Source organism: Sylvia atricapilla, chromosome 6 (assembly GCF_009819655.1).
Source record: "Sylvia atricapilla isolate bSylAtr1 chromosome 6, bSylAtr1.pri, whole genome shotgun sequence".
NCBI lineage: Eukaryota > Metazoa > Chordata > Aves > Passeriformes > Sylviidae > Sylvia > Sylvia atricapilla.
In genome coordinates this window covers 18,959,502-18,974,957 of record NC_089145.1, presented here as the reverse complement: position 1 = coordinate 18,974,957, position 15,456 = coordinate 18,959,502, and positions in this window count along the sequence as shown.

Below are 15,456 nucleotides of genomic sequence, written 5' to 3'. Positions count from 1 at the left end.
CCTGAAAACAGGTTTTGTAATGGCAACGGTTGTAAATGCTCCAGCGTGGCAAATGCTGAACTGCACACTTGTCTTGGGCTCTGAGTGCTGATGGGAAGGCAGAAGAAGAGCCTGTGCTGGTTTAAGCAGAAAAGCTGCTCCTTTGGCTGCAGGGCAAAGCACTCCCTTGGGAAGTTGAGCGCCCGGTTCTGCTCCCATCCAGCTTTTGTTCCTAGATGTAATTTACAGCCCGTGTCCTGCAGAGAGTTAGGAAGATGAACAATGGCTCCTAGTTGTTTACTACTGAAAAAGGCAGCAACCCAGATTGGCACCTACAGTGTGGACTCATCAGCCTGTTTTACTGGTTTGCCCCAGATCCCTAAACAACTCACCGATCCAACAGAGGCAGAAACCTTCACAGCTGGCATGGCTTGAGCAGGCTTTAAGGAATTCTGTCAGACCATGTGGCCCCATCATTTTTCTTGTTCCCAGCGCAGTGCACGTAGGCCCTGGCTGACCCTCGTGTGGCAGCCGTGCACAGGCAGCAAATCCCAGTCCCCAGGGACAGCTCTCACAGCGCTCTCCCCCCTCAGTCACTCAAGTGTTGTCGGAGATGGAGCTGGAAACCTGCCCCCAGCCGGGCCAGCAGCTGTCCCAGCCCGCCTCAGAGACACGGAATGCGACAGTGACCCACCGAGTCACCGGCAGCTGTGTAGCCGGGGGTGGGGGAATACAGGGGAAACTGAGGAAAGAAGGGCACACTCATGTTCTCTGTAAGTGATCTCTGTCTGTCTCTGCCCCCTGGCTGGCCTTCCCAGCACACATCATGCCAGCCCCTGGAACTGATACATCCGAGCAAAAGAAACGAAAGTGGGAATACAGGATGGTGAGCATGAACTCTTTGTGCTCAGCATTCCGTATTCACACTTTCATTTCTTTTGTTTGCAGCTATATAAGAGGTGAATCAAGCTTATACTAAGCTATTTCCTCGATGTACTCTTTCCTCCCTGTAATCTCTCCATTTTCTTCTACTTCATTTTGCTCTGTGACTTCTACCTTGATTTCTCTCTGTCATCTCCACTAATTTCTCTGTTTTCTTAGCCCTCTCTCTCTTCTTCTTTCTCATCCACTCTCTCTTCCATATAGCATATTATTAAATCAAAAAATCAAAATTAATTATAAAATCAAACATTTAAAGCCCCAGAAGAGTAGGTGAGCTTTACAAAAGCAAACGTTCAGGAAACTCAGGAAACACTTCATATTTACATAACCAAACTTTTACATATAGATGAACTCTTAGGGGCCCTTGTGTCAATTCAGACCTGACCAGAGGAATCCAAAGTCAAAGGAGGTTTTTCATTGATTTTGAGAAATTTTGAATCAAGGCAGCTGCAAACACTGTTTACTTCAGTCCCAGTATCTCTATTATGATAGATAACTGCCTACTGCATTTCGTTTCCCCTGTGTGTGTGTGTTTGTGTATATATATATATATATATATATATATATATATATATATATATATTCTGAGAGCATAGAGGGATTACATCAGATTTATAGCCACTGATAAAGTATTTTCCCATCTAACGAATTTAAACCCCAAATTTTAGCTGGAACAATTTCTGTTCACATCAGCTCTGTTTGGGCCACTCTTGCCACAGCCACACATATCCACAATTAGACTGTGTCTTAAACATAGCAGCGTGGGAATGAGCAGCTAAGCCTATCTTTTTCAGTTACAAAGAGCACTAAAACCAGACCCTGTCTGTATATAAACAGAAACGTACTAAATTTCAGTAGTCTCCCTGTTAGTCAGTTTTATGATTCCTTTGAAAGTTGGAAGGGAAGGAAAAGCATCTTAATTTTAGACCATAATAAGCATGTTTGTTCTCAGAGGCAAGGGTTCCAGCTGTTTCCAGCATGGCTCTAGGAGGGAAGATGCAGGTGTGCACACATCATAGGATGAACAGGGTGAGGAGGCTGACAGGCACAGAAGTGCTAGATTTTGAAATGCTGAACTCGCTGGGTAAAATACACACAAAGCAGTCTGGCCCTCATGGACTTTTAGGGACTGTATTGCTACAGCAATGGCATCTTTTCCTCAGATGGGCAGTCTTTTTGCCTTGTTGGATGTGCAGGCATCAGCTGCAACCCCTAAACCCTGTAAGTTGTGCAGGTTAAACATAGCCAGAAATGAATTAATTGGTGGAACAGCAGCACCTTGTTTCCTACAGTTTGATTCTTTCCACCTGGATATACCCAGGCAAAGCCAGGGCTGCTCTCTCTCTGAGCTCAGCTAGAAAACAGGGAGCCTGAGGGGGTATCTCATGTTCTGGTGGCACCAAGTGTCCCTTCATGGATGGAGAATGCATAAGGCAGGAAAATCTTCCTGATTATTCCCCTTGGAGCCTTACTTCTGAGCTCTACATAATTGGAATTGTCAAGTAGAAAAACCTATGACTTCTGAGGGAATTTCCCTTCTCTGTAGTGTAAACAAGTGAAAGAAGGTAATTCTGGGTGACTGAAGGCAGGAGTTTTGTGTGAGGCTGGGACAGAGGCACAGAAAATAGAATTTATAAAATTAGTGAGACGGAAACTCTGGTTTTGCACATCTCCATGTGCCTGAATTTCTGCTATAGAAATAGGTAAGGGAGGACCTGAGCTGTTACAAGACAATGAGTTTTTCTTGGAACTGGGAATTGTCACACTACACTGCATGTTCATTGCCTACTTAAAAACTTGGCTTAAGTAACAATGAAAGCCAACATTTTAGAAACTAAAAATAAATACCCATTTGAGATATTCTTACATAGTTGGTAAAAGTTCAGTTATGGATTAAATTTCTCTCATTAGCAAGAAATTCATACATAGAACAACACAGCTGTGTTTGAAAATGTACCTTCTTTACTGACCAAAATTTGGTTTATTTGCTTGGTCTTTTCTTTAGTAAGATTGAGTGATGATAACTAACAAGTTTAAGAAAACATATTACTTTCAATATGATTTTGAAAACGTGCTTCCATTCAGTTGCAGTCCTTTTGGGTTACTTTTTGAGGGATGTTTGGCAGTATTTATCAGCAGCAGATATTAACCAGACAGAAATTCTATATTGAAAAAAAAAAAAAACAAATTCAATGTTTTTTATGCAATTGTACACTACAAAATTTGCACTATGCTGGTGAGTTATATAAATACAGTAATCATCAATTTACACACATGATCATCATAGCCAAGCAATTCCGTATCATGTTTTGGTTCATGGAAACACCTTTTTCAATAATTTGTGCTTCACTGATAAAGAAAACATTACTTCATTAATTCATCAATTCTTAAGAGTAGTGCATGTCTAAAATACTTGCAATGTGTTCACAAGCATTTTGTTTGCAGAAATACAAGTGGTAATAAATACGGGTTATTAGTTCACCTCTGAAACATTACTTATATTGTCTAAATATTTTACTGAAGTGTTGGAAGAATTAAGCAGGTCATGTCTGAACAGCTTTTTGAACAAGTCAGATCTGGAAAGCTATTAAGACTCCTTCAGATGTTAAAGTTTCAGCCAACTTGCACTGAATTTACAAGAAATTATCTATGTCTGAGTCAACTGATATTTCAAAGATACACAGTATGAGACCAAATTCAGTGATATACAAGTAGATATGAAAACTAGCAAGAGAATCTGTAGTTTATCTGCTGTCCATTGTACCCAAAGTCTCATCAGTACAATTTCCCTCTTCCTCTCCTTTGAAAGAAACATTAAGATAAAGAAGTACACATGAAGATTTATCTGAGGTTCATACTCCCCTCACTTTGTTTTCTATAACCAACCCATCCATAATTGTTGCAATAACTTAATAAAAATTTTCCCTAGGGGAATGGGTAGAGAGGCAGAGATAATAGAAGGAATAAAAAACTGTTCTGTCAGTCTGATAGATCTGGTACTATAATAAACTCCACACAACCACTATCTAGCAAGCAGGAACTGCTAGACAGTACCACAGGAAGTGAATCATACTAAACAGTTTTTGAGAATCTTGAGACAAAATGGAATGTGTTGAGTGCACTCCTGTAAAGATTTTTTTCCCATATACAGGAGAGTCACTGTTTGCTGGCCCAGGAAGGATAGATCTACATCAACATCAACATGATCTCTGACAAATATATTACTCCTTAAGTGATTAATTATACAAGGCATATCTCAAGGGGCACAGATGTGAGATAGGCTATGAATGTTCAAGAGTCTCGTTCAAATACAGATAGAAGGATACCAAAGCTTATCTCAACTATTTAAGGATTCCTTTTTAACTTCTCCTCCCGTATTCAAATTTGGTTCTTCAATCCCAGTCTAGCTAGTTTTTCCTCTCTTCTTAATCACACAGTTCTGTACAGACAGATATATCTGAAATACAGTTCACATGGCTCAGTCCCTGCTGAACTTAGCAGTTCCAGAATACTTCATGTTTTTCTAGCTTTAGAGAACTAACTGAAACACTCATAGAAACCTGGGTAATAAAAATGCAAAAATACAACACACACTGCTAGTCACAAGCAGCCAGAAGCCCTTGCTGGATGCCCAAGGATGCTGAGGCTGCCTTTACCTGCTGTAAGCATCCCAACTACAGCTGCTAGTGGACATTTGGTCCCCTGGGTGTCTCTTGAGCAGTCACGTTGAAGTTGCTCCATTTTGCTCAAACAAGAAATATTAGGCCAAAATGAGAAACTGAACCTATGGCTGATGGCTTTGTTTGACACTCTTGTATGAGAATTGAGATCCTCCTTCCTTCAGGGAGTAGGCAGCTTAGCATGCATTTACACATCTGCATAGCAAAGGCAGCTCTAGCCTGCTGTCAGCTGAGCCTGCCTCAGAGCTGAAAACACTGTAGCCTCGCTAGTTTGGCATTGCATATGAGCTAATTAGCCTTCCAGATGTACCTAACTAGCTAGGACCAGCTACACTCTGGTAGGGATCTATGGCTTTCAGGAACTCGTGTCTTTACAGACCTGGTAATTACAGCATGTGGAAGTACCAGCTGGGTACAGCTCTTCACCCTCTTCTACTGAAGTCATGTCCCCTCATCCCTTGAGGTGAGCTTACCTAAAGAACATGTCTCATTGCAGGATTTAGTCACAAGTCACCTGTCAAGACAGCTTGTTACCTGTTAGATAAGGAAGAGTCTATCAAAGAAGCTGTCTGTGCTTTCCCCACCTCTCTACTCTTTTTCTTTGGCAAGGATTTACAGGATTTCGGATTTTGGTGGCATGGATTTTGACTGAAGCCAAAATCAGTAACAGATTTAAAGCCTAAAGCCAACAGATTGCAAAGCCTATTCAGTAACAGATTTTGGTCTTGCCAAATAAATTCTTTGCCAAGCAGGAAGTCTGGCCAAGCAAGACTAGGAAAAACTTCTCCTGAGGCTTAACGGGAGTAAGTGGTAAAATTCAGACAGGAAAGGAATTAATCTGAGCATTAGGAAGGTCCTGTTGTGAGACCAGCAACACAGTGGAATACCTTTTGAGAACATGCACACTCTTGCAGAGGAATAGATGAAATGACTAGACCCTTTTAACTATGACTCTGTGATTCACTTTAGAGGATCCCACATCTCAAATGCTACACTTGGATCATCTGAACAGTCATTGAAACCAGTATTTTGAATTAGTCACACCATGGTAGGATTTGCCACTCCTCAGAGACTTTGCTGCAGACAAGGGGTACTTTCAGTCACACAGTTTTCAGACTAAAACTCAGCTAGTAGCTTTTCCTGTTTCTTGAAACACAGGTTTTTTCCTTATGGGTTAATTTCTTTATGGGAAGGAACACTTGTATTTTAATTTTTCTCTTCTCTATTTGTGTTATTAACCATCTCACAGACATCCTCCTTTTACATTTTTCAATTATCCATTTAGCAACCCTGATGGATGGGATATTATCAGTAGAATTACTGACTGAAAAATTAGAAATAGTCTGTGTATGAATTTATGAGATTCATTTTTAATTATCTCTTAGTTTTTTGCTCCAACAGAAACACTGACTTATTTACACTTTACTCCAATCAGTGCCATTGTCATGGAAAGAAGGTATTATGCTCTGGGTACTGCAATGCCATCAGAACCTCATAGGATCAAATAATTTCTGCTCCCTCAAAGATTCAGTAATTGCTTCTAACACAAGAAAAAACATGTGGGTTGATGCAGGGCTGAATGGAGAGTTCAAGACACAGGCATTTTAAAGAAAAACATTTGTACAAAAAAGAGTTCTCATAAAGAAATGTATAGTGATCTCCTAGGTCAAGTACACACTCATTGCTGTGCTATTACACATTCCTCAGTGCTTTGCATGCTGAGCCATTACTTTGCAAATAATATTTGCTCTTTAGAACGGCAGGCAGTGCTAAAGGAATATTGGGATTAATAACTGTGCAGCTCTGACTTTTTTCAGAAATTCCTGTGAGTGGAGTGGTACAGAGTGAAAGAAACAAGGGAATAAGGACTGGGCTGAACACATTCTTTTCTTATTAACATTATTCTACTGAGGTCAGTGAATCCCTTCGGAGCTGGAGCTCAGAAACGTGAAATATATAATGATCTCTTGCTATAAGTATGGAAGTGGAGAAAGGAAAAATGAAAGATCTGTCTGGAGAGGTGTTGTCACTGAGAATATCAAGTCTAGAGACACAGAGATCTGAAGCAAAACGTACTTATATAATGTTCTTCAGATGACTCTTTACAATGATCATTCATGAACAGTCTCAGCCGTGCAACACTGATCATACAAGTAACACTGAAGAATCTTTGTAAATCTGGGAGTCACAAGAGAAGTTATAGAAAACGGGAAAAAAGGGGAAATTACAGAAGTTCACATGATGGTGGCTCCTTTTTCTTGAGATAGACCACAGCCTTACACAGCAATACTCTCCTCAACCCTTCTTTTCTATAGGCAGAGACCCAAGTCCACCAGATTTTTTTGTTCCAGCCTGCTCCCTCTCTATTCCAAAATAGTCCCAAAATGAGCCAGAATTTGATCCCATCTATGTTTAGGCTCTGGCTCCTGAATGTAAAAACTTCAAGACAGATTTGTCTTCTCAGAGGTAGAAAAGTAATTTTTGGTTCGAGTAAAAGTTCCTTTTCTGTGTCAGTGTAAAAATACCTTTTTTCCAGGACAAACACCATTTTTGACACTTTGACTCTTTTTTTTACTCTTTCAGCATTTTGAGATCTGGGTACTGTTTGTCAGCCAGTTTCCAACTGTGGAAAGCAGTTTGAATTCAGATGTTCAGCCCATCTTCAAAAAAATTACGACCAATCCAAAAGGCAACCAGCTGTATCTGTCAATGACCTCAAACTTAAAAATAAAAGGAGAATAAGATGCAAATTAAACTCTTAGAAGTTTGGTCCCTTCCATGCTGAAAGTATTGAAGTCAAGGAGCTTGTTTTCCCCATTTCAATTGTAAAGTATAGCTTTGTTTAGGAATTTAAATCATGCCTAAGGCTGAATACTTACAAAGGTAGGACTATGTTCAGTAAACCAATCTGCTTTGCTAGACAAAACACTATTTTGACTTTTCGCCCTATGTATACCCTAAAACTTGAAAGATTTTAGAGGGGAAAAGAAATTCTAAAGTCTCAAGAGTTTCTATAAATCTCATTTTGCCTTCTCTCTTAAATCAAAGACATGAGTGAATTTGCATCTCTGATGATTGCTATGAGGTGGAAAGACGTGCAAACCAAAGCAGTTGTGCTGAGCAGAGAAAAGGGTAGCCTGGAGAAAATTCAGAAATCTTCTACAAGTCATAAAATCTCAAGCTTTAGGAAGGAGACAAAAGCCACGATATGAACAGAGAACTCAATTCCAGCCAGCAATTAGGACAGTGTTGCCTCAATCAGTAATCATTTGCATGCAACCACCTCCTACCCACTTTAATTCTGGATAAACAGAACTTCACTTAATAATTTTATTTTTTTTTTAATTTGGCATCGAACACATTTGCTTAATTATTTTAAAAATTTTTGAATTGGAATCAGAAGCCCTGTGTGGGGTTTATAAATGAACTCCCATTTCCAAAGAAATAAATACTTATTTCTCAACTTCCACCTTAGTCCAATAATTTCTTTCTTCTGCAAGTGGCAACATGAAGAGTAAAGGAAAGTCATAAATAACATGCCAGGTATTTTGCAATGAACTCTCTCCATTACAGTCAATAAATTGCACATCAGATGAGAAGCTCCAGAACAATGTGTTACACCAGGTTTGGGCTTTTTTGTTGGGTGGTGTTTTTTTAGTTAGGTTTTTGTTTGTTTGCTTATTTGGGTGGGTTTTAGTTACAATTTACTTTAAGAAGAAATCCTCAGCATCCTCTTAAGGGAGACAAGAGTCTCAGCTATGCAAGTAGATTACAGAAAGAGCCAGACTGGCATTCAAGGACTGATTGGTTTAAATATTGTTCTATATTTCTCTGTGCTCATAGCACAGTTACTATGCTGTTTGAATTCCTATGCAGATATTAACGGTGTTTCACTTTTGTGGAAACATTTCTTTTAAAAGGAGATAAACTATAAGAAATATAATTTCTGATTTGGTTGTAAATGTCCATCATATTAATGATCCTTAGAAATAAAAAAAAAAATACCTTTTTGTGATACCAGGTTTCTTCATACCTGTTTTCATTTTGGGATGCAAATAAAGGCTGAAACCTCTACAGTAGCATGTAGTTGTCCAAATATACTTGTTTATGTGTGTATATATATGTATTTCTAGAACTGTGTATGTTTGTGCGTGTGTGTAAAACTAGAAACTTTGTGAATCACCCATCACATATTTAATGAGCAAAACTCTAAGAAAAGCAGAAAGAAGAAAAACGCCTTCAAATCCTGAAGGTCTTTATTAGAATCCAGCATTAATCCAAATCAAGGAAACACTTCTTTGTATCTGTTGTGACTCCCCAGTTAGGATGCCAACTATTCCAATTTGTCATGAAAGAGTGGGTTAGTCTTGCTCAAATAATCACTGTCAAAGGTATTAGAAAAAAATATTTTAAAGAAATTTGTAAAAATGCAACCCAACAAAGCTGGATGGCAAGGTTCCATCAAGTGCTTACTACATTAATGAAATATACAAAGGAAAATTGATTTAGCATTGATTTAGAATTTACACACAGAACAAAAGATGCAAAAGAGTAAGGGAGACCTTCTCATTGAGTCACAAGGTTCAGAGTAGACCCCCTTGCTTTCTAAACTCCGGATGTAACTTGGGTGTGGCTTGGTCCAATCTGCATAACTCAAGGAATTATAATGATTTAGTCTTTATTTCTGCCACTGACTCAAAATACAGTAAAATAAGTTTTCCTTTTATAACACCGCATTACTGCATTTTCCTGCTGTCAGAAACTGAATGTTTAGTGCAGTGGGAAGCACAGAGAATGTCCCCATGTCTCAGGGTCCTGTCTCTATCTCAACAGAATCTATAATGCCACAGCAGCCATATAAACTACAGAGAAGCACATGTTTGGGGTTTGTTTTTTCCCTTTTGTCTAAGAGGTCTAAAATATGCATTCTTGTCCAGTGACTTCTCTTAATAACTCACTGAAGGAACTTCTGACATCTCATTATTTTGATTTTTGAATTTCCCCTTTCTACTCCCTAAAAGACCCCGTGACAAGTAAGACGAATCTCATCACTTCCATCACAAAAAGTACCCAACATTTTTGCCTAGATTTTAGAAGTCAGTGTGTCATTATTTTTCGGTCTTCAGTTAGGTTTTACCAAATTTGCATCAAACCTGGTTTTTTTCCTGGCAGAAAGTTAGGTTAAAAATTGAGACCATATAAATCCTCTTTGAAAAATTCTTTCAAACTCTTAAGAGAAGATGTGTTCAACAGTGAGCTACCCATAATCTCTGGTGTTCCCACACAGTGAGCAGCCTCACTTCAGCATGTGGTAATCCTCGGGATATCTGCAATGACTGATGGCACATCATTGCAGGTAGTGGATACAGAGACATGTTCTGTCACATTCCCTCTGGGGTGCAACTTCCTGTATTACTGTGCAGTCATCAATAGCTCATGATCCTGGCTCATTAAGTGCCTATTTCATACTCCAGGCAGCTTCATTTATTTGTAACTGCTGCTGGGAAACCCTTGATGACTGCATACATTATTCAAATAAAAGTTCTCAAGACAAAAAGAAATTTCCAAAGAGAAGGACAATTGTTGACCTTCTAAAGAATCTCTGAAACATAACTCTTTGCTACCTTTCATAATATCACCTTGTACAAGAAGGTACTGTACTTCCTGCTTGTGGTTCCACTCCAACAATGGCACAATTTTTTTTCCAATTTACTCATTGGATTAAGGAGAACTATGTCAAAACAGACAAAAAAAAAAAGAAGCTGTGTTAACATGTCAGTTCAGAGAAACTTTCTGCCCAGTCTGTTGCCTTTTTATCTTCCTGATTAACTAAATTTAAAACCTAAATTAACTAAATTAAAAAAAAAAATCTTCTTGCATGCTCTCACTTTTTTTTAGAGATATACACAAAAATGTATCTTTATGATTTGGGAAACTTGTAAATATTGAATAGTATAAAATGGGATCCCTTCTTTATCACTGGTCAAAATAATTTTTAGAAAGACAATTTCCCCCCCGCTTTATTTTCTCACAGCACTTCAGGGCAGACCCAATTACTGTGTTAGCAGAGAACACATGGTCCAAGCAGCAGTTACTGGCAGTGATGAGATTATTTCCCTCCTCACTTAGCATATATAAGACATGTACTCCCAAAGCAGCAATGACTGCAGCTTTTCCACCACCCATGAGATCACAACCAGAATTAAAGAATTTCCTTTTCCATTACTTACAACATTCTTTCTTTTTATTATTTCCTCAATTCTTCTGGCTTAAAGCACAAAATCTAAGCGTAAAATATCTCTTTCCCTAAGCACTTTAAGCAAAGTGGATATTAATCCCTCCCAGGGATCTCTCAACTTAGAACTCTATTTTAAGGAAGTTTGAAATTCTGACCTATATATTTATAAGAATATATGTTTACATTTATGTTCCCATTTATGAATATTCAGATCTTAATGGAAGAAAGTATTAAATTAAACAGGAAATTAAATCAGTGATCACCAGTGGAGAAATGTTATTGCTGAGCCTAATAGTTTCTCCTTCAAAGGGCAGGCCTAGATATTAATCTGTGCAATGAAAACAAAACTATTCCTCCAAAATGGATTTTCTCATTTGAAGAGATGCATTTAAATTTATTTATTCATCAGCTCTCTCTTACTATATTGGCCAGAGAAAGGAAATTATATTCTACTGCAATTAGAAATAACTGGATGGGTCAGTATTACAAAAATCCTTCACAGCACCTTTAAAGAGGAGGAAATAAATGATTTTGTGCTCTATGCTGATGTATGTGGCCCCATTGGCTTGAGAGGGAGTGCACATAGGGACAATATTTTCACAGCATTTGAGAAAAAATTTCAGACATTGAGAGGTGATTTCTTACACAGTGGCAAAGGGAATGATAATAATAATAGAGTCCAGCGAAGAAATGGGTAACGCAGAATACTGAAAATATTCTTCCTTGCCAGGACCAACAGATTAATTTGCTTGTTTAAGCCACATTGCTTTGGCCACATGTGGAGATGACCAACTTAAAAATGAGCTCAAATAGATAGACTGCTTTGCTGAGAAAATCTGAAGATGCACTGCAGGGCTTACAGGAATTTTGCCTTTATGGTAATGAAGAAAATTATTTATATAGGGTCAGAGAAGATCGGGGGCTTATAAACAGACAATGTTATCTACATAAATACTAATGCAAATGATGATTTGACAATCTTCATACATTTTTTTCTACCAGCCTACATTAGGCAAAACTAATTTTTTTCCGTGACCAAGGATGCAAACATTTTTTCAAAAAGTCTCAGGAACAAACCTGGTCTTTCCACAGTAAGATGTTCTTGGAGTTAGCTGGTATTTTTCTAAATAAGAAGAGTCAGTAATGATTTTAAAATTCTGTATGTCATCCACTGAAGGTGTAGATAGCCTTTCTTATATTCATTTCAGGAAAAACAACAAGCAAGCCCACAAAAATTTGCTTAAGCCAAAAATAATAGGTTTTATAGGGAAATCCAATGTTTGCACCAATTTCATCACACATGTTTTGGTCTCAAATAAAGTGGCTGCCACCCAGAAAAAAACTCCCTTTTAATATATACATCCATTTGGGCTCTTAAATTGAAGAATCAAAGCTTCTTAAGGTTTTAGTCAAAAGATCCTGCAGTTACCCAAAAGAGCAGCAGCAGCTGAACTACTGCTTCAAAGCAGCTCTCATAGTTTATATGGCCATATTTTTGCTTTTCTGTGATATTTGTTTAGCATTCTTGTTGAATATAAAAAATGCTTGTGCTACTGATACATTCATTTTCCCAGAACATTATTAAAGTTATGAGTTTAACCAGTTGCCGTAATTACATCATATTTGCTTTCTGTCAGGTAAACTGAAGTAATTTGAAAGACCATATTACCAATTAAACAGATTATTTGTAAGGCTTTCTTTAGTCACTCTAACAGCAGATCTCAGAAGAGTATTATGATCTTTCTATTTGAAATTTAAAACAATAAAGATGAAAATAATCTACTTACATGCTCAGTTCCAGGATTTCTATATTTCTTTTTCAGATTAGTTTACTCTACCTTATTTATTTTCACATCACTCAATGTCAAGTGAATGCATAATGTATTGCTCCTCAGTCTTGATACATCAGTGCTCATTTTCTGTCCATCATTAATTATATCTGATGGTCTGGGAGGACATATACTAGATAAAAATTTGTTCAGCTTTTATTTTCACTGAATTAAATACTGGGACAAGGGAGTAATTTTCCACCAAGCCAAGACCTGTTAATGGACACAGCACTGCAGTTGTGGCCTCACCAGTGCTGAGCAGAGGGGAAGGACTACCTCACTTGACCTGCTGGCAATACTTTGCCTGATGTAGCCCAGGACATCATCACCTTCTTTGCAGGAAGTTGTTCTGGTTTCAGCTGGGATGGAGTTAATTTCTTCTCAGTAGCTGGTACAGTGCTTTATTTTGGACCCAAAATTATGATAATGTTGATAGTACACTGATGGTTTGGATATTGCTAAGTTGTGATTATCTGAAGTCAAGGACATTTTTTGTTTGTGTCTCGCTCTGCAGTGAGGAGGTACATAAAGGAAAAGAAACTGGGAGGAAGCATAGCCAGGAAGGGTGACTTGAACTAGGCAAAAGGATGTTCCACACCATAGAATGTATTTTCCAATACATAAACTGGATTGGGGCATGACCTGGAGCGAAGGGCAGGGGGGAAGGACAATTTGGGTTCAGGAACAGGGTCTGGCACTAGTCAGTGGGTGGTGAGCAATTGTATTGTGCTTCACCATTTTTTGTTTTGGCTGGTTTTGGTTTTGTTTTTGTTTTATTAAATTTGGTTTCAGTTACCAAACTGTTTCTATCTCAACCTACAAGCCTTACTTTTGGTTCTCTGCTCCATTCCTCAGGGGCGTGGGGGGATGGGTGGTGCTTAATTTCCAGCTGGGCTTTAAACCACAACACAAGGGCACATTACTGTCTCACGTATCCAGTCTGCCCATCATTTTCAGTGTTTGTTTCTGTTGCAATTCCTGGAGAAAATATTATGTGGTCCAAAGGTCAGCTTAAATGCTACCTGGACTGTCAAACAGGGCATCAAGCATCTCCCACAATTAGAAGGAGATGGTCCTTAAGAGCTACTAAGTTTTTGGTCTTGTTTTTGCAAGCAATCAGGGAAAAAGAATTTTAATGGTTCAGCCCTAATAATGGAAAGTTACAGGCTCACTTCTAAAAAAGTGATAATTTTACATTAGAAGTAAAGCTAATACTTAATTGAGCAAGACTTTGAGCAAAATGAAACAGCTGAATCAGTCTGGAACAATGTAGTGTTGAAACAGGAAGGAAAAAAATCAAAATATTTACATTTGGAAGGACAAAACAATTTAAATGTCTCTGTGTGATTTTTTTGTTGTTGTTGTTCGTTTAGGAGATCCTATTATCAAAGCAATAGGAGCAAAAAAAAAAAAAACAAACCTGAAAAGAGAATAATTATTTAGCTGTAGGTGTGGTCTAAGGCCAAAATTATACCACAATCTCATTTCCAGTTAGTTAGTCATCAATCATAAAAAAAGAGAAACGCACATTGCTGTTTGTGGGATTCAGTTTCCTGTCTAGTAAACGGTTCTCTGCTCACAGCTCTAAAATATCACATGCAGCTGTACTAAAATATAAGGTACAGGCCAAACATGTGAACTATAATGGAATCTGTATAATGGATGTCTGACCATTTTTTTACTGCACCCTCTTCTCCATAAACTTTATTGGAAATGGCTTTATATTCTAATACTCATTAAAGAGGAAAATATTAAATAACAAGTGAGCCAAGAAAACAAAGACCTCTAGAAACCTTTCCATGTTCTAATGATTCTCTTTTTACAGTTACTTTTTTCTTATACCTCAATTAGTGAGATTTTTTTTTCACACATGTGCTGCATTTCATTTTCTCCCAAGTTTTCTCATTTTTCTCCCAAGTTTTCCTGAAGTGGTTCCTAGAGATCTCAACTCTATGTGCTTTTATGCTGTTCCTGCTATTGTCAAAACTCCTCACCACCTGCTAATGTAAGAGCTGGATGGTACCAGCTCTCTCCCATACTCAGTAGGTACCTGGGGAAGACATAGCAGATTCTTTCACTCTAAAAGTCACTGAAAAGAGATTAGCAAAGGTTGTATTAAAATTGTATCAAAGGGATTGAGAATTCAGTTTGAAAATCAACACTGTTACTTTATTAAAATATCATGATAATATAGATTAAAAACATTTTCAAACTATTTTTGACTGCTTTTATGCACTAGGCCTTCAGCAAGTTCTCAATTAAATTGTCCTTAAATACTGTTTATGAGGAAGTAATGCAGATCAGCTTTTTTCCTGCCAGCTATTAAAGTAAGCCACTCCATTCATACAATTCATCTATTCAACTGCAACAGGGATTATTTAACTAAAACTTTTCTCTTTGACTGATTTCTATGTTTCAGTTCCTCTTCCTTTCCTTCCTTTTTTCTTATTTGTTCTCTTCAGTTGTTGAATTCACAAAAATTTATTGCAAGAATTGTCAAACTTACACATTTGAGGACACAATTTAGATGGTTTGCTTTACTCTGTGTATTTATGTTTGACATGATCTCACAAAAAACTCTTATCATCAACAAACTGCTCTCAGATTTTGGACTTCCCATTTCTGTGGTTTGTAAAGCTGAACAGAAGGAACCAAGCAAAAGAAGTTGAATGACGTAAAGACTATTTGCTCCTACGATAAAGAACACCAAGCTAGGGAGGCAATGAACTTGTGAGGTTTCCTGAGGAAACTACCTTGCCATAGCAACCAAAGGCTTTTTAGGGCTAAC